The sequence below is a fragment of the Tupaia chinensis genome, unplaced genomic scaffold (assembly GCF_000334495.1).
Source record: "Tupaia chinensis unplaced genomic scaffold, TupChi_1.0 Scaffold000370_1, whole genome shotgun sequence".
Lineage (NCBI taxonomy): Eukaryota > Metazoa > Chordata > Mammalia > Scandentia > Tupaiidae > Tupaia > Tupaia belangeri.
The window spans coordinates 1,651,442-1,670,887 of NW_006159867.1; positions in this window are offsets into that span (position 1 = coordinate 1,651,442).

Sequence of the window (19,446 nt, forward strand, 5' to 3'; positions counted from 1 at the left end):
TCATTCAAAAATGCCTTCTACCAGCTATACTTGATGCATGTCCTAAGCTATCAGAATGTAAAGAACAACCACCCAAAATGCAACTCACATGGCTAGAAATTAACTTGATTGGGCCAGCAGGTAGTGTGGTGGTAAAGGGGCTAGACTCCCACATGGCCTCCTGGGGTTTAAATCCTAAATCTGATGGCTTGAAAATCACACCAGGCACACGTGTGTGAATGCCCAAAATGCCAGGAGGACAGTGGAGGAAGAGGATTGCATGTGTGTTCATTCCCCTTCCCCGGGGGTTAGGGGTGGTGGTGATCTGTGTGATTTCTCACATCTCTTTCTCAATGTCTATCTCTATCTCTCTCTATAGTGAGTGCATGTGCTCTATGACAAAAACATAAAAATAGAAAATAAAAGAAGAAAAAATTTATTTCAATTTTTTAATGAACCATTTGTTATATATTTTCACCTTACCTTTGGAATATTTTTATAGTTTAAGTGCAGAGAACTGGAGCCTCCAACATTAATCTTCTATTATATAAGAGATTTTTAACTGTTCTGGCTCACTCAACATAAACAGAAATAAAAGCAGGGAACTTTTTCTCAGATACTCTTCTTATGGATCCAGAAATTGTAATGACAACATTCTAATTTACCTTTAACAAAAACTGAAAAATCTAATTTAGCATTTCTCCAAATATATTTTCCAGAACACTAACCCAAAGAATATCACTCAAAATATGTCTGCTATAGCCAAATAATCTTATGACATGCTATATATCATATATGCTTCTTGCATTTTTGTTATTCAGATTAGAATGTTAAGTATCTCAGAAGCATACAGGGAGAAAACCTTTGTGACTTGGTTTATCACATTTTTGCCCTGACAGATTAATAATGCCGTGACTTGGTAAACTTTGTAGCATTGCAGGCCATTCTCCCAGTTGAGTAGAGTTGTCTCTTCTATCTGAAATAGATGAGACACCTGACATAAAGAAACTGTTAATAATTTATAGTTTATATCTGGTCCTTGAGAGAGAGCAGAAATTTGAATAAGATTATTTAATTCAATTATATTTCAGTATATATTATTCTACCCTCTTATTCTTTTTAATGATTAGTTCTTCTGCATCCCCCTTTCCCTCCCAACAATACAATCATTCACATGTTAAATCTTCCTGTCTTCTAAATCCATCCACTTAGTCATTTATACTTTCCTTCCTCATGGTATTTCATGACCCATTAATTCATTCGTTTGTTTTGTGCATAAAATGTTTATTCTATTGATCTTCCAGGATACTAATTGAGGTTTTATCAAAGGTCATGCCTTCCTTCAGTTATCTATGGAGTCATTCAAATAGGAAATGAGGTAGATTTCAGGCCAACCAGTGGCGTGATGGTTGGGCCAGCTGGATCCCATGTGGTTCGAGTCCCAGACCTTGTACTATAGTAGGACAATGGGTAGGTGTGTGTGTACCTGAAATCCCCAAAGGAGAGAGAGATGAAGGGAAGAGACAATGGCATGACCCTTCTCCATGTGGGGTGTTTTGTCATTTTCCCTTATTTTCTCTCTTGCCCTATTCTGCCCTCTGGCAAATTGAGAAGAAAAAAAAGAAGACAATGAGGTTGTTGATATGTGAGTGTGTATGTGTGTGTTTGCTGAAAACCTCTTTTTATGCTATAATTAACTTCAATTAACTTCATTTTCTTATTGCTTTTATTATTTTTATGTTGTATTCCTTAACTTCCTCTCATATAAACCTCCTTCTTCTGATGATTTGTTCTGCTAATTCTGATTTATCTGTTTTGTTTGTTTGTTTTGGAGGGTTTTATTTTTGTTTTAGTGATGAAGAGTGCATTACATGATAGGAGAAAAACAACCTGGACAGGTTCTCTTCACTCTACAATCCCCCTCTCCTGGCCCTATAGCTTGACAGGACTTTGGGTACCTTTGTGCATGCATGCATTTGGCATGTTTTCAAGCCAACCTGGAGATTCAGACCCACAGTCCAATCTTGGGGCTTTCATCACTGCAGTTTAGTTTTCTACCAACTGCACCGCCAGGCTAGGCCTCACCTGTTACTTTTATTCAAGTTTCTAGTTTCTAGTACTTGGAGTGCAGTAACTGACAGCAAGCTGAAGAATGTTTGAATGCAAGGTCAAATGTCCATCATAGACTAGCAGATACAAGAAACCAACTGAAAGCTCCCGGCCAACAGATCTGGAGCAATCCTCTCTGCAGTCATCTTTCCTGTTCCTTTAGTCTCAGTTCTCAGGGATATTTTAGTCCACACCTTTCATTATTTTTATCACTTTATGGAATGAAAGGTGTGATGTTCTGAAAGTTTGTGTCCCCCCAAAAGTTTATATTGAAATCTTCATCCCAAAAATGATGGTATTAGGAGATGGAGCTTTAAGGGTGATTTGTTCATGATGACTCCACACTTACAAATAGATTAGTGGACTTATAAAAGAGATCCCAGAGAGATCCTTCACCCTTTTCATCATGTGAAGACACAGCAAAAAGACAACTATTTAAACCAGGAAGCAGATCTTCACCAGACACCAAAATATCAGTGGATCCATCTCAAGCTTCAGTCGCCAACACGATGAGAGACAATTTTTTGTTGTTTATATGCCACTTGGACTCTGCAAAATTGTTACAACAAGCCAAATAGACTAAGACAAGGGGACTCATTAACTAAAACATGGACTGATGTCCAATTTCTCTCCAAGAATCCATAATTCTAATGATCCAACTCTTCTTGGAATGCACTGCATTATGATTTTAGTTCTCTATAATGCTATTCTCATAAGAGCACACACAGCTCAAACAGAAAAAAATCTATAGAACTTTTCTTTGGGGGCCAGCAGGTAGCATGATGGTTAAGGCACTGGACTTCCAGATGGCCGACTGTGGTTCTAGTCCTGGACCTGGCAGTTTGCTTCCACACTTTCTATTTCTCTTGCTTTCTGTCCATCTCTGGTCAAATTAAAATATAATAATAATAATAATAATAATAGTAAAATTAAATAAATAAAATAAATCTTAAAATACAAAGTTTTCTTTGCCAGAACTTCCACAAGAGGCCAGCAGGTGGTGTGGTAGGTAAGGAGACTGGACTCCCACATGGCCAGCTATGGTTTAAGTCCCAGACCTGTTGGCTTGCTTTCTCACTTCCTCTCTCTCATACACACTCTTGCTCTGTCCCTCTCTGATCAACTTAAAAAATAAATAAGGATATGTACATATATTTTAAAGAACTTCCACAAACCCTACTTTAACCAGCTTCAGACATAAGTTTCATTCAAGGAAGACAGAGAGCTCGAAGGTACAGTATTCAGGAATCAGTGTTTACTGATCTTCCCCAATCATACACACAAAAGAGCATTTTCAGTCCCTCAGAACAAAGAGAAGAGATTATATGAGCCTTGAAAATGTGTAATTTCAGTTGTCTCCCCCTTATCTCAACAGATACACTCATTCATTCATTTATTTTTTCATAAACTTATTCCGATTGAGTGTAATGTATAGGAATTTGTCAAGTACAACAGTTAGCATAGAGACGTGCTGAGGAGCAAAACCCAATGCTGAACTTGCCCTCATTGTATTGAAAGTGTAGAGGAGGAAAAAGAAAAAAAGTAAAGATAAGAAAGGAAAAGGGAAATGGATGCACCAACCACATTCAAACAAAGGTAAACATGGGGAACCAGCAGTTAGCGTAATGGCTATGTCGCTGGACTCCCACGTAGTCAACCGTGGTTCGCGTCCTGGACCCGGTGGCTTAAAAACTCACGCCGGGTGCGTGTGCGTGCATGCCCAAGATCCCAAGAGGATAATGGAAGAGAAGAGATTGCGGTGTGACCATCCCCCCAGGGGGTGATTTCTCGCTTTTTGTCTCTATGTCTCTGTCTGTCTGGCGAGCATACGTGTGCTATAGCGAAAACCTCCCCCCACTCCAAAAAAAAAAAAAGAAAAAAACATGCAACTGTGACAAACCATGAGAATGACGGACACCGAACCCTGGATGCATGTAGACATATGAGGGGTAGATGTCACCTCTGTGGGCAGTTGGGAGAGGGTGTCATGTAGAATCTGTGTTTTGGTTAAATAATGAGAATGAGTATGAGTTACCTGGGCCAAGGGTAGAGGGACAAGCATTGTGGAAATAGAGCTCTAGTGAAGAGAGTACAAAAATGCTTGATGTTGATGACTATGGAGGGATTATAGAAGGGAGACCATGGTGTGGGGGCGGGCTTTCTTAATTGCAACAAAATTTTTGTTTGTAACTGTACAGCAATGAAAGTGACTATAAAGCTTTAATCAGGGAGGAATACCATCTAGTTATTATTGAGGAAAACAAATTAATTCTGTGCCAAAGAGAAAATGGATTTGAATGAGAGACAAATATGCTTATGAAGGCCAGTTCAGAGTCCATTGCTGTCTTCAGAGTGAAAAACCTTGATGTCTAGAAGTAATTGCTGCTGAGATGTGGAAATACAGAGCAATATATAAAACAGGTTCAAGTCTATAGACATATTTGAGTCAGGGTTTTGAAAAGACAGAGATCTTTAACATAATTTCTATGCTTTTTTTTTTCTTTTTGAAGTGAATGTCTGTTGGTTCACATTCATGAAAAGGATGGAAATGTTATAAAAAAACCAAGGTCTCAAAAAGATAGCCTCATTTTTAACTTGGAAAATGTTCAGTTTGAATTCTCCAAAAGGAAATATAAAAGAAGAGAGAGAGAGCATGAGTGAGTACATACTAGGTTGGAGATCCTCATTAGACAATGATTTCTGAATAAGTGGAATTGAAGCCATTGATAAAACAAGGACTGCTGGATTAGATGATGGAACAGAGGTTTAGATAACATGACAGTAGGAAATTAACTTTATAGCGAGTAAAGAAGAGGCCCATGAGAGAAAAGGTAAAGTAGGAGTGTTGCATAACAATAAAACCAAGGTAGGGCATGGTGGTTTAGGGCACTGGACTTCCACATTGCCAACTGTGGTTCAAGTCCCAGACCTGGCAGCTTGCTTTCTCACTTTTCCTCTCTCCTTCTTTCTCTCTCACTCTGTCCCACTCTGGTCAAATTAAAATTTTAAAAATAAATAAAGTTAAATAAAAAATAATTCTAAAAAGAAAAAGGAGGAGAAGCAGGGCCAGCAGGTAGTAGGTAACATGGTGGTTTAGGCCCTAGATTCTCATATGGTCAATCATGGTTCAAGTTCCAGACCTTCTGACTTGAAAGTCACACTGGGCGCATGTCCTTGCCAGACAAACATCTCAGGAGAAGAATGGAGGAGCAGAGATTGCAGTGTGGCCATTTCTCCAGGGGGTGATTTCTGATGTTCCCTCTAACTCTGTCTGGTGAGTGCACTTGCCCTATGGCAAAAACTTTTAAAAAAATAAACAAAAAGAAGTATCCCAAACTTATCTACATTGATGAAAATGATCCAGTGACTGGAGACAGGGAGAGAATGAAGATGGATATTAAAGAAGAAAAGAAAATAGCTTTTTTTTTTTTTTGGAGAGGTTTTCGCTATAGGGTGCATGCGCTTGCCAGATAGACAGAGAGAGACATAGAGACAGAAAGTGAGAAATCACCCCCCAAGGGGGGGAGGAGGTCACACCGCAATCCCTTCTCCTCCATTCTTCTCTCGGGATCTTGGGCACGCACGCACACGCACCCGGCATGAGTTTTAAGCCACCGGGTCCGGGATGCGAACCATGGTCGACTATGTGGGAGTCCAGCGAGATAGCTGTTATGCCAACTGCTGGTTCCCAAAAGTAGCTTTATGAAGGTGATGGATATGTTCATTATTTTTAGTATAGTGAAGGTTTTATGTTTGTATACATAATCAAAACTTATCAAATTGTACACATAAACTATGTACTGTATTTGGTCTATCACATACCTCAAAAAATTATTAAAACATACCCAAAAAACCCCACAAAAGTACAGAGAGCTTTGGACCCAGTACAAGAAGCACAGTTTCCAAATGGTTTTTGTTACATGGAAGTGAATTTTCATTTATTGAAGTAGAAGAACCATAACATGTTTTGCAAAAGCCTGATATGTGAAGAATTGAGAAAAATGATGATAGAATCTTAGAAAACTCGATGTAAGAGTTTTGCTCCCTGAGCTGTAACTTAGAAACTCTCTCAAGTCAGTGAGTCAGGGCAATCATAGTTTTCACCTTGTTTGTTTCTCATTTTAAGAAATTATTTTCCTACTTCATTGGTATCTGTGGTCTCAAAATTACTGCTTTATATTTTTATCCACTTATAAAAATGTGGGTTGTTGTTGACTTTATTACAAGCCTGGCATTAAACCTGGTTTCTTATACTCCACATTGGCTGAAAGCAGAAGTTAATCACCTGTAAGATTTTGGATGCATTAAATGTCATATGTGAAAACTGTGAAAAGGAAAGAAAGACTTAAAGTTTTGGTTTGAAGTACTATTAGGTTTTTGGGGAAAGTCATAAAATGTTTTTCTATGCAAAATGTATCATGACTTCGCCAACAACCAATATAAACATAAACTTACTAGTCACTGAGACAGGAAAAATTTCTTAACAATGCTTTCTAACAGGTAATGTCCGCCTTTAACTATAGCTCTCAAGTCTGACTGCAAATTAGGTTCACCTAGTAAGATTTCTGAAAATACTTGGAGTTTTCCCATAAAACATAATAGAAAATCTGAAATATCAGCACATTGGCATTAGAAAAAGTATTTGAGGGGCAAGCCAGGTAGCATGGTGGTTAAGAATCTCACATGGCCAACTGTGCTGAGTCCAGGATCTGGAGTCCAGCAGCTTGAAAAACATGCTGGGCGTGAGTGCATGCAAGCCCCAAATCCCAAGAGAATGGAGAAGTGTGGTCATCCTCTCTGGAGGTGCTTTCTCACCTTCTCTTTTTTTTCTTTCTCTGGTACCCCACAGCAACTTTTTAGAAAAGAAAAAGGTGTAAAATTATCATAATGTTTAGCTAGTAATGGGGAGGTTAAGGCATTTGAATCCAATATGGTCAACTGTGTGCTTTGTCTTGGGTCTGGTGGCTTGAAAATTATTTCAGACGCGTGTACCTGCATGCTCTAAATCTTGAGAGGAGGATGGAGGAGAAGGGATTGTGGCATGGCCATCTCCCTTGGGAGGTGATCTATTTCTCTCTCCAGTGAATGCAAGCACACTATAGCAAAAACTTAAGGAAATACACACAAACACACACACATACATATACACACAGAGAGAGAGAGAGAGAGAGAGAGAGAAATTTTTTTGTTATATGATTACTTCTTTCATTTTAATACATGTATGACTCACAGAGCTTATAAAATCCAAATTCTTATTATAGCAGAGTGATAAACTTCCTATTTCTAACAATATCCCAAGGAATTCCAATGTGGCCAGTCTACATGTTACATAGGAGTCTCTACGATTCCAATTCCCGATAGAGCTTCACCATGGTGACATGAAACTGATACACTGTGTAAAGCATTTGTGTTAGTTCTTCTATATTGAAAGGGATATGAATAAAGAGTTTAATGGTTAATTAACCTGGCAAACAGTGAGTTAAACAAGGTTAGAAAGGTTTCTTTATTGCTGGGATTATTCGTAGTTAATGCTCTCTTCAAATCACTTCTTCCTGAAGCCTATTTTCATGGAGCACATTACAGGATTAGGGATTTGCAAAACCTACTGCCCTGTATTAATGTAAAGGTTGAGCGATCTACAAATAATCTTTGTTACTTGCTTAAAAGCTTAAATTTTTACTGAAACATCTATTTAACTGATTTGTTTTCAGTTTCCTAATCTGACTCACAAGTTGATAATCCAAATTTATTTACAAATCTAAATAGGCTTTACAAAAAAACAAATTAATCATGCTTTTGGACTGCGAAGCAACTTTGTCATAGAGACATATACGATCCTTTTGTTTTTACTTTAAACAACCTTGAAAAGTGAATATTGTTTTCCTTTGTTCCCCTGTATAGAATTTCCAAGTACGAATACATTTTAAAATACTTTCCTCTGCATATTTCATTGCATATTGCTTGGTGACATATCCCCCTTACCAGCATTTTTTGAAATCATGCAATATGGGAGAAATATTCTTTGAAAAAAGTACTATGTGGTTTTATTAATAGGAAAAAGTTAGGTAAATGTTATTAAACATTAGAGAAATTTTATGTAAGAATTCTGAATTGACTATAAACGTAATGATTTATTCAGAAACCAGTGCTGAATCCTACACTTACCAGGAATTCCTAGGCTAAAGGTAAACAAAAGTTCATTTTATATTGATGCTCCAACTTTGGTGGGTCATAGTTTCTGCTGTTTTATGTAGGACTTTCAGAGCATTCTCTAACACCTCCCACACTGTTACACTGTTGATTCTAAATATTTTTGTTTCTTCAGGTGTGGTTATGGCCCATGAATAGGCTATAGTGTTTTTTCTTTTTCTTTTCTCTTTTTTTTTTTTTTTTAAGAGAGATTTTTGCTATTGGGCAAATGTGCTCTCTGGAGAGACAGAGGGAGACAGAGAGACAGAAAATGAGAAATCACCCCCTGCAGGAATGATCACTCCACAATCCCTTCTCCTGTTCTCCTCTCAGGATCCTGGGCACACATATATGCCTGGTGTGAGTTTTGAGTTGTCCAGTCCAGATCTCAAATTGTGGTTGACTAGTGGAAGTTCAACAACATAATCATTATGCCATTTGCTGGTCCCTAGGCTAAGTTTTTCTGTTCCAGCCTCTTCATTCTGGTGTCTTACTCATTCCGTATATTCTACCAGATGCATGTAACCAGTTAAGAGACATCGGATATTATATGGGAATGCTGGAATATAAAAGCAATGTATGTGGGGGGAGGGAGCAGGTGGTGCAGTGGTTAAGGCACTGGACTCTCACATAGTTGACCATGGTTTAAGCCCTCAACCCAGCAGTTTGAAACACATGCCAGGCACATGTGTATGCATGCCCAAAATCCCTAGAGGAGAATGGAGGAGAAGGGATTGTGGTGTGGACATTCTCCCTGGTGAGATGATTTCTCGTTTTGTGTTTCCCTGTCTCTTGAGCGAGCACATATGCCCTATAGCAAAAATCTCTATAATAAATAAATTAATAAATAAAAGCAATGTGAAAGTGTTGAGGTATAATTGACTAAATTTATCCCAAAACTGCATGAATGTGCTAAGAATCAAAACTACCTACACAGTTTAGAGTTTACATTAATATAAATTTACTATTCCAATGTTTTCATCAGTATAACTTTACTATGTTAGAATAATAGAAGTTCCACATAATCTAACGCTAGGAACTTTCCGAAAGACATATCACATATCAGTTCTTCAATAGGAACATCAAATAACATAGTTTACGCTGGAACATTGAATTCCTCACCTCTAATCATTGCTTTGCTATTTTTACCAGTGCTATGATGTCACATCAAGTTCTTACACTATACTAACTGGGATCCTTATTGGAAGACCCACCATAAAGAAGATTTAAAAATCTTAATAAATATCCCAATTTTGCCGTTCCCCCGGAAGGTTGTTACAAAGACACTGCAGAAGTAGTGTGCTCTTGCTGGGAAATAATGTGGATATTTTTGTTTTTTCTGGATACTCAAGACCTCCTGATAAGAAAATTAACATGTTCTGGTGATAGAGGATGTCATCTTCTTCCTACCTTATATTCTGAAGGGATGGAGCTGGAGTCATGAGTTTAGGTGTCAAAGGCAAATACAATCCAGAGCCATTATTTTATTCAAAAGGGTTGTGACAACCCAGGAGCATTGTTTTCTCTCCCAGGAGTGTTTACATTCCAGAGAAAGTGACTGCTCTCTGTCTTGTGGGGAGTAGAGGTGAATACACCAACACCTTTTATATATAAATTTCAGCTTCCATAATTGTGGGTTCTTCTCCTGCAGGAGTCTCCATCTACTCCTCTCTCCACTGCAGGGTCCATCTGACCCTACTACATTCCCTCATGGACAGCAGTGGAACCCAGACAAACAGATCTGAAATACGAGAGTTCTTCGAAAAGTTAATGGAAAAATTAGTATTATGAATGAATTTCAATTTTTTGCATTAAAATTAACTCATCATTTCACTTTTACATGAACTTTATTTTTTTCTAATTTGCCAGAGGACATGTGTACTTACTAGAGAAGGGAGACAGAGAGAAGGAAAGTGAGAAAGGACGTTGACCCCCATGGGGAATGGTCATGCCAAAATCCTTTCTCCTCATTTCTCCCTCCTTTTGGGGTTTGGGACATACACATATACATGCCTAGTATGGTTTTCAAGTCTCCAGGTCCTGGCTTCAAACTTTGCAGTCAGTCACATGGGCTCCAACCACTTTAACCACCATGGCCCCAGCTTGCCCATAATCTTTAAAAAACAAAATTTACCAAGTTTAAAAATATATTTTTTATATATATATATATATATATGGGAGATGGACTGTAAAGCAATTTTGTAAAATTAGGTTGTAGAAAAGTAACCAGATTGTAAATTCTGATATATTACTGGTAAGCGAAACTTTTTACCTTAATTTTGAATGTTTCACTATTTTTTCCTACTGTTGTCCTTATAAAATTATTTTCTTGGACAATATTCATACTAAAAACACAACTTTCTATGGTGAATTAGGCACTGTGCAGCTCATAGACACAGGGATATGTGTACTGGTCATTTATGTTCACAATCCTAATGTTATTGTGTGATGTTTCCGTGAACGTGGTATACGTTAGAAGCAAGCAAACTCTACCAGGTAGCTGAGTGTCATTTACTGTACCAGAAGGGACAACGGGAATGGAACCCGTGTGTTCTGAAAGATATTTACTTCTCATTTCTGAGTACTAGCAACTAATTTGCTTGCAGTACAAGCGAATGATGATTGCGGCAATTTTCCTTTTCTTTCTTTTCATTCGGGATTTGGGGCTTTTCTGATTTATTTTTCTTTCGTATTAGAAGAATTCATCACCCATATTAATCTTCTGTATTATAAGAGTTGCTTTGAGGGGGACCAGCAGTTGGCATAATGGCTTTGTTGCTGGACTCCCATGTGGTCGATTGTGGTTCAAGTCCCAGACTCTGTGGCTTAAACTCACACCAGACGCATGTGTATGCGTGCCCGAGATCCTGAGAAGAGAATGGAGGAGAAGGGATTCCAGTGTGGCCATCCCCCCAGGGGGTGATTTCTCGTTTTCTGTCTCCCTGTCTCTCTCTGTTTTTCTGTTAAGTGCTCTTCAAGCGCTCTACAGCAAAAACCTCGCCCCCCACAAAAAAAAAAAAAAAAGAGTTGCTTTGAGGAATGCCCAAATTAAAAAGAAAACAAGCTATAAATATATATATAATCTACTTAAGTTTTATATACCTATATCACAGATATATATATATTTATATATATTTAAATATATCTGATACATAAAATATATTTATATATATTTACAAATCAGATATATATGATACATTATAGATGTTTTATATTTAAAAATATACATATCAAATATATGTATTTTAAAACAATAAATTTAAAAATATATCTCAAAATTTTTCTGAAAGAAAAATTATTTTTCTTATCTAATCTCCTTATTTTAACTCTTAATATAGGAAAGGATAAACTCTATCAGTTGAGAGTATACCTTTTTATTTCATGTTTATTTGATACATACACATGCACATAACACATATCAAAGGATAAACTTAGTTTAACTGGAACAGTTAGATCTTTAAACTGAAGAGGTATTATAAATGAAACAACAATTTTTAATTTTGAGGTGTGTATATTGTCTTGTTTAGCTATAGACCTACTGCTTATAGTATTTTGACTCTAATTTTCTGAGACAAAAAAAAAAATCCCCGGTAGGCCATTTGTTTCATTTTTTGCGTGTCTCGTGGAAGGCGGGTAAGGTGTGCTATAAAGAGACAGGAACAGCTGCTTGAATCATTAAACAAAATGTCCAGGTAATTTCCTCGCAGGAAAGGAAATATAAAACTAATATGCATATTATTATAGCAATTATTAGAAAGAAACTCTGCTAGGTTATTTGGATATTATTTCTCATTTAAATGTAAAACTGTTTAGGGGTAAATGGAATCTTCATTTTATCACTTTGGAAATGAAGTTCATTTGGAGAGTTTAAAATAGTGTTAAAATATTTGTATGTCATACACACATATTGGTCATGTCTAGGCTTTTTTTGGGCTTCCCTTAGATAAATTTTAGAAATTCTGCATGGTTAGAAATCAGGATAAAAAGGATTGGTCATAGTAAGAAAAAGGCGATCATGTAAGTGAACCACAAAACGCGTAACGATGTGGTAAATTTTTTTATAAGGCATAGTGACTCATGAAATAGTATTTCTCCATGAGTGGCATTATTAAAATTTAATGAGCAGAGATCACAAAATATGTCTAAGAAATTCTGCCACTAATTTTAGTAGCACATAATTCAGAGGGTAATGTATGTTTACTTGAAAAAGTATTTTTTTATTTTCACTCACATGAAAAATGTATTTATTTAATTATTTATTTTGAGAGGTTTTTGCTATAGGGTGCATGTACTTACCAGAAAGACAGAGAGAAACAGAAAGTGAGAAATTACACCCCAGGGCGGGATGGAAATGCTGTAATCCCTTCTCCTCCATTCTCCTCTTGGGATCTTGGGCATGCATGCACTGGCGCCCAGCATGAGTTTAAGTCACTGGGTCTGGGACTCGAACTGCAGTCAACTACATGGGGGTCCAGTGACATAGCCATTACACCAACTGCTGGTCCTGAAAAATGTATTGTTTTTAAAACATACTTTTAACAATTATCTGTGTATTATTTCAAATAATGTTTTTTGAAGGATAGATTTAAAAAATATAACACATTATAATTTATTTGGTGATTTTACATTTTTTAACTTATTTTATCTTTTGTAATTACCTTTCAAAAATTTTATTCTCAGGGACTAGCAGATGGTGTAATGGTTACATCACTGGACTCCCATGTACTTGATCATGGTTCTAGTCTCGGACCCAACTGCTTAAAACTCACACCAGGGGTGTGTGTGTGTGTGTGTGTGTGTGTGTGTGCACCCAAAATCCTGACCAAGAATAGAATGGAAGAGAAGGGATTGTGGTGAGGCCATCCTCCCTGGGGGGGGCGAGGGGAGTTACTTCTCACTTTCTGTCTCTCTGTTTCTTTCTGGCAAGCACAGAAATCTCTCTTTAAAAAACAAAACAATTATTTTTCCCCAACATTTATTATAAGGTGGAATAATAGGTCTTCGTACACAACATATAGATGTGATTGTTTCATTTATTAAAACATATTTAAAGCATTCTATGCCAGTCAGACAGGTTTATCAACTTATAGTGATTATAGATATGCAAATGTTAATGTTTTAGTAAATAATTCTACACCAATATATTTATTATATTATTTGTGAACCTCTGTAGCTAAAGTGAATAGAAAAAATATTTTTCTTTCCTAGTCCTTTTATTTTAACTCTTAATAAAGGAAAAGATAAACTCTATGATTTGAGAGTGTACCTTTTGATTTGATGTTTAACCATAATAATTAAATCTTGATTTCCAACTACACTTAGGGTGTACTTGACTACAAATAATGAGCTCCTTAAAAATGCCTGACCTTAAGTAGCTGCTCTTCAACACTGCTACTATTCTAGTAAATATAAATACCTACTCACCCAGAAGAAACCATGTTTTCCAAATCAAGTTTGAACTCAGACATATGTTATTCTTGAATTTGACCAGAGAGAGACAGAGGGTGAGAGTGAGAGAGAGAAGTGAGAAAGCAAGCCACCAGATTCAGGTCTCGAACTCTGGTCAGACATGTGGGAATGTCCAGCACCTTAACCACCATGCCACCTGCTGGTCCCATATATGTTATTCTTATTTACTAAATCTTATTTAATAACAAAGAACACTAATAATAATATTGATTATTTGGTTCTCCCACCATTTACTTGTAAGTCTTGTAATTATTGAAACCATTTCTTCTCCATATAAAATTTATTTTATCATTTTCTTTATGGCTTCTTAGTTTTTATTATATTAATCAAACAATCTATTATTAGAATCAAAAAGTGTATACACACAGAACATAATCATCTCACCAAACACACATATTGAGGTCAATTTTTAACTCCATTTTTATTTATTTATTTATTTTGAGAAGGGAGTTTTTTCTTTTTTTCTTTCTTTTTTCGAAGAGGTTTTTGCTATAGGGCGCGTGCACTCGCCAGACAGACAGAGAGACAGAGAGACAGAAAGCGAGAAATCACCCCCCAGGGGGGATGGCCACGCCACAATCCCTTCTCCTCCATTCTCTTCTCAGAGTCTTGGGCACACACGCACACGCACCCGGCGTGAGTTTTAAGCCACCAGGTCCGGGATGCAAACTGCGGGTGACTACGTGGGAGTCCAGCAACATAGCCATTACGCTAACTGCTGGTCCCAAGAAGGGAGTTTTTTCTATAGCCAGTTTAGGGAGAGAATCAGCAAGTACTGTCAAACTGTCTCCCATTTTGATTTTATTTGTTTATTATTTAGCTTTTGGCCATAGGGTGTGTGCGCTCACTGGAGAGATAGAAAGAGACAGAGACAAAGAAAGAAGAGTAAGAAATCACCCCCAACAGGTGATTTCTGAAAATCATGCCCCCTGTGATTTTCATGCTGCCAGGCCTAGGACTTGATCCATGGTGGGCCATGTGGGAATCCAGCACCTTAACAACCATGCCACCTACTGGCACCACTGTTTTTATGTTTTAGAAAAAAAGATCAATTTATTGCTGACTTAAATATTATTTAAACTTAATCATAATAATTAGCATATATGGACTGACCAAGAAGTGCTATAACAAATGCAAAATAAATCCAAAGGTATTTGTGAAATATTAGGTTGTCCAGAATGTCATGACATGTTATTCTATGCAAACATGTGTCATGACTTTTCTCACTACCCAATATATTAACTGTAACCATTCATAATTTTTGCTAATTATGCTTGTAAAAAGGCTAATGGAAGCTTTATATCATTTATTCTGATGCTCTCAAGTGTTTTGTTTTGTTTTTATAGAGAGTGATTTTTCACTATAAGGTGTGTGCGTGCTCCTCAAGAGAGGCATAAAGCAAGAAATGACTCCCTATTGGGGATGGTCACACCTCAATCCCTTCTCCATTGTCTTCTAGGGATTTGGGACATGCACACACATGCGCCTAGCATGAGTTTTAAGACACCAGGTCTGAGTCTCAAATTGCAGTCAACCACATGGAAGTCCAGCTATGTAATTAACCATTATGCCATCTGCTGGTCCCTCAAGAGTTTTTATAACTGAAACAACTATCTAAGATTCTGAGTTTCAGAAATGATAATTAGGGGACCAGCCCCATTACCATGATTAAGGGAACCTGATCCCATATGGCTGAATCAATAGTTCAAATCTTAGACCCAGAGACCTGAAAAGCACACTGGGCACACATATTTGTGTACCCCAAATCTTGACTTGATAGAAGAGAAAGGGTCACATGTGATAATACCCCATTGAGGGGTTCTTTCTCATTGACTTGATAGAAGAGAAAGGTTCATGTGTGATAATACCCCATTGAGGGGTTCTTTCTCCTTCCCCATATCCTTCTTTCTCTTTGGCTGTCTGTGAGTTGCATGCACTCTCTGGCAAGTTTAAAAAAAAAAAAAAGAAAGAAAGGAAAAGAAATGATTATTAGGGAACAGGCAGGGATGTTACCATAAAACATGATGCTCTGTGAGGCAAGACCACATAGACATGTCTCTGGTTCATGTCCAGAGACTTCCCAAGTAGAAAACATGTGCTTATCCATGACCTAAGACTTACTGAAGACTTGGATCAAATCTTAGTGTTGAGATGCTGTTGGGCACACTGTCTCTTTATATCTCTCACTCATGGAAGGAATAAATAAATAAACGTATAATAAAAGACATGAGAATCTAATTGCTCAAGCTTTTAACAGTTAACAGTTTACAGTTAACTTTCTTGACAAGAGTCAAAATATGAGCCTGGATTCCTTACAACACAACATTGGTGCATGTTCCATGCTTCCACGCCATGTCTCATTCTCTTGATATGAACACTTAGCCACCATAGTACACAAGCAGAAATGAATGAAGTTTAGACACCCAGGATCATGTGCCTTTTATCTGCCTGTTTTGAATTGCAAATGTAATTCTTTTGCATTTCTGAATTTCATCTGGATGCTTTACTGACATTTATTGACAATTTCAGTATATTTCTTTCAAAGACACAGCATCGAAGAAACAAATGTATATAAATGTTGGCAGGTGAACTTGATTTGACCTCTGCATTCTAAAAGTATTTAAAGGACCAATTGGTAGCGCAAAGGTTACATAATGCTTTGCAATACTGAACTCACTTTTAAAGGTCCTAGGTTCACATCTCAAGGTGTTTCTGTATATGCCAGACACATGTGTGTGTTCTTGTTCCATGCTGTTGAAGGCTAGGGATGGATCACAAAGTGAAGATCCTGTTAGAGAAGATTCTCTGTCTCTCTCTGATTCTCTGTCTTGCTCGTGGAATAAGTAAATAAATAACTATTAGGAGTATTTAAAAATTAATAGTGAAATCATGCATGAAGGTGAAAACATCTAGTAATTACTGCTAACTCATGATTCAATTTAATTCCGAATTTTTATTATTACAGCTCTTGTGCAATTAATATACAATAAGTATTTTTGTATTTTGAATATGATATGGCAGTGCAATCATTCATTAATAATAGTGGCAGTAGCAGTATTTGGTAGATTTTAATGATATGAATGACTTTGTTTTGTGTTTTTTTTTTCAAATTAGTTGTTTTCTGTCCCAAATAGTTGATGAAAATATGATTGCTGATATATACTGACCTTTCCAGTAGATGGTAGTACAGATGCTCATAAGATATCATTTGGTAGTACACACTTCAAAAGGAGAGAGGTCTTTTCAAACTTGAAAATAATAAATTAAAAAATAACATGTTAAATATCATATGAATTATGAGGAACAAGAGAATTACAGAAATTGATCAATTTATTTTAAACAATTGAACTTGTAAAAACAGAGTTTGTGTATGTATGTTGCTTCTAAGTGAAATAAGTTTTTAAAAATCAAAGCTGCACTCCCCAGGACACCAATCCCTAATGGTTACATGTGTTTATCAGTGTAAATCTAAACACTGCTTTGTTAAAAAAGCCCATTCAATTTAATGTCTTATGGTCAATGCAATTTTAAGTAAATTACACATCTCCAATTCTTAATCATTATTAATAAAACTGTGTAGATATCCTGTATCCCTTGAGATTTTTCTGGAGTAAAGTAAATATTTAATTTTGTTGATATTTACAGTTTGTCCTATTGGCAACATTCTTGATTTAAGTTCATGTTCCAAATCAGCAATGTAGGAAGGGTAAAACACTCAACAATTGTCATAGGTAAGTTGCAAAAAAAATAAATAATAATCACAGTGGGTATATTTGCTGGAAAAATGTTAATGTCAAACCTGTGTTTGATTGAGGAGATTATATAAAGAAGGCAGAATTTCTCATATGTTTTGAGCAGTGTAGATACCTCGGGTGGTTAAAAACCACTTAGCCTTGTGGTTTAAATACATGTCTATAGCAGTGTGTTTAGCATGTTCATGCAAAGCACTAGGCTAGGCTAACTGTATTTTTTATTATGGTATATCCTTTGTAGAGTCTTCAGTGATTAATTAGTCCGAAGTAGGGTTTTTTTTTGTTTTTTTGTTTTTTTTTTTTTTGCTTTCAGGCGCATGCGCTTGCCAGACAGACAGAGAGAGACAGAGAGACAGAAAGCGAGAAATCACCCCCCCCCCCACGGGGGATGGCCACGTCACAATCCCTTCTCCTCCATTATCCTCTTGGGATCTTGGGCATGCACGCACACGCACGAGTTATAAACCACCGGGTCCAGGACGCGAACCGTGGTCAACTACATAGGAGTCCAGCTACATAACCATTACGCTAACTGCTGGTCCCAAGGCAGAATTCACTTTACAAAACCACTTGGATTTAACTCTGCACTGTGACAAAAAACCCATGTGCCCTACCATAATTATGAGCAAGTAGCAGATTTGAAGTGATGGGCGCACAAAGCAGCTTGGTGGAATGACCTGCTGAGGGAATAGTATTACAGTTCCTTGAGGCCAGCCTGCCTGAGTTACCCAAAGATAGAGACCTCTGCTGGCAGGTTCTGCAAACATCTGAGTAAGTGGGGAGGCTCTGAACAATACTCAGCCTTGCACTAACATGTGCAAAAGGACATTCCAGTACATTCAAGTCAGGAGGAAATAATGGTCAACGTAATTCTACCAGGTGTTTTCAACAATAGCAGATATTCTGTTGCTCTTTTGGCTTAAACTATTTTTTTTCTGAACGTTTTCTCTTTTATGTGGATATGTACCTTATTGTATTAAACAATGGTTAAATAATCTTGTTAGTAACCGTTCCCTATTATTTTGATGCTTTCAAATGTTTACTTGAAAGAAAACCTATGAACAGTAGTTTTCAAAGTTTTGGGTTGCTTATTTATTTATATTTTAAGTCATAGATCCTTGTGCCTAAAGGAAAAAATAGAGAAACTTATTATGTAAATATACAAAGTCATCTTTTCTCTGGTTGACTGGGAGAACGGTCAAGAGCGTATCGAACCCCTTACCTTCAAATCATGTCCTATCATATTTCAGTTGCCAAAAGTAGCTTACTTGTGGAAGCTTAAACAAAAAAGGAGAGAATATAGAATGCTGACAACTGTTTGTAATATTATAAAATTTTAAGAAACAACCCACTAAAAAGGCAAATTATAAGAAGAGTGACCCAAAAAGCACTATTTAGGAATTAACATTTAAGATATTTTTATATGAGTACTCATTTATGTTCAGCAAATGTTTTATTAAATCCTATCAGTTTTTGTCGATATCTATCCCTATTGGGCTATAAATGCACACTCTCTCTAAGCTATTCTCACTACCCACCAATACAAAGCAACTAAAAACACACAGATGTAAGCCCCATGAAAATCTATGTACACACATACACACCTCCTATCATCCATTAAAAGAGAAAACTAATCAGAACAAAATCTTTTGGCTATCTTTATTTGTATTTCAAATGAACATTATAAATTATTGTAATCTTTTTCTTTCAGTCTTCAGAAGAAAGTATCCCCTTCTAGTGGAATTTCTGTCTCCAACCCTCTCATCTATTTTTAATTTAAAAAGTATTATTTCAATCTGCAAATTGGTGTCTTTTTTTTCTTTCTCTCATTTCTGTCTAAAGCTACCCATGTTACATAACACTTGATGATAACACTTACACACACACACACACACACACACACACACACGTTTGCATGCACACACACATACATGGGATAATACATATC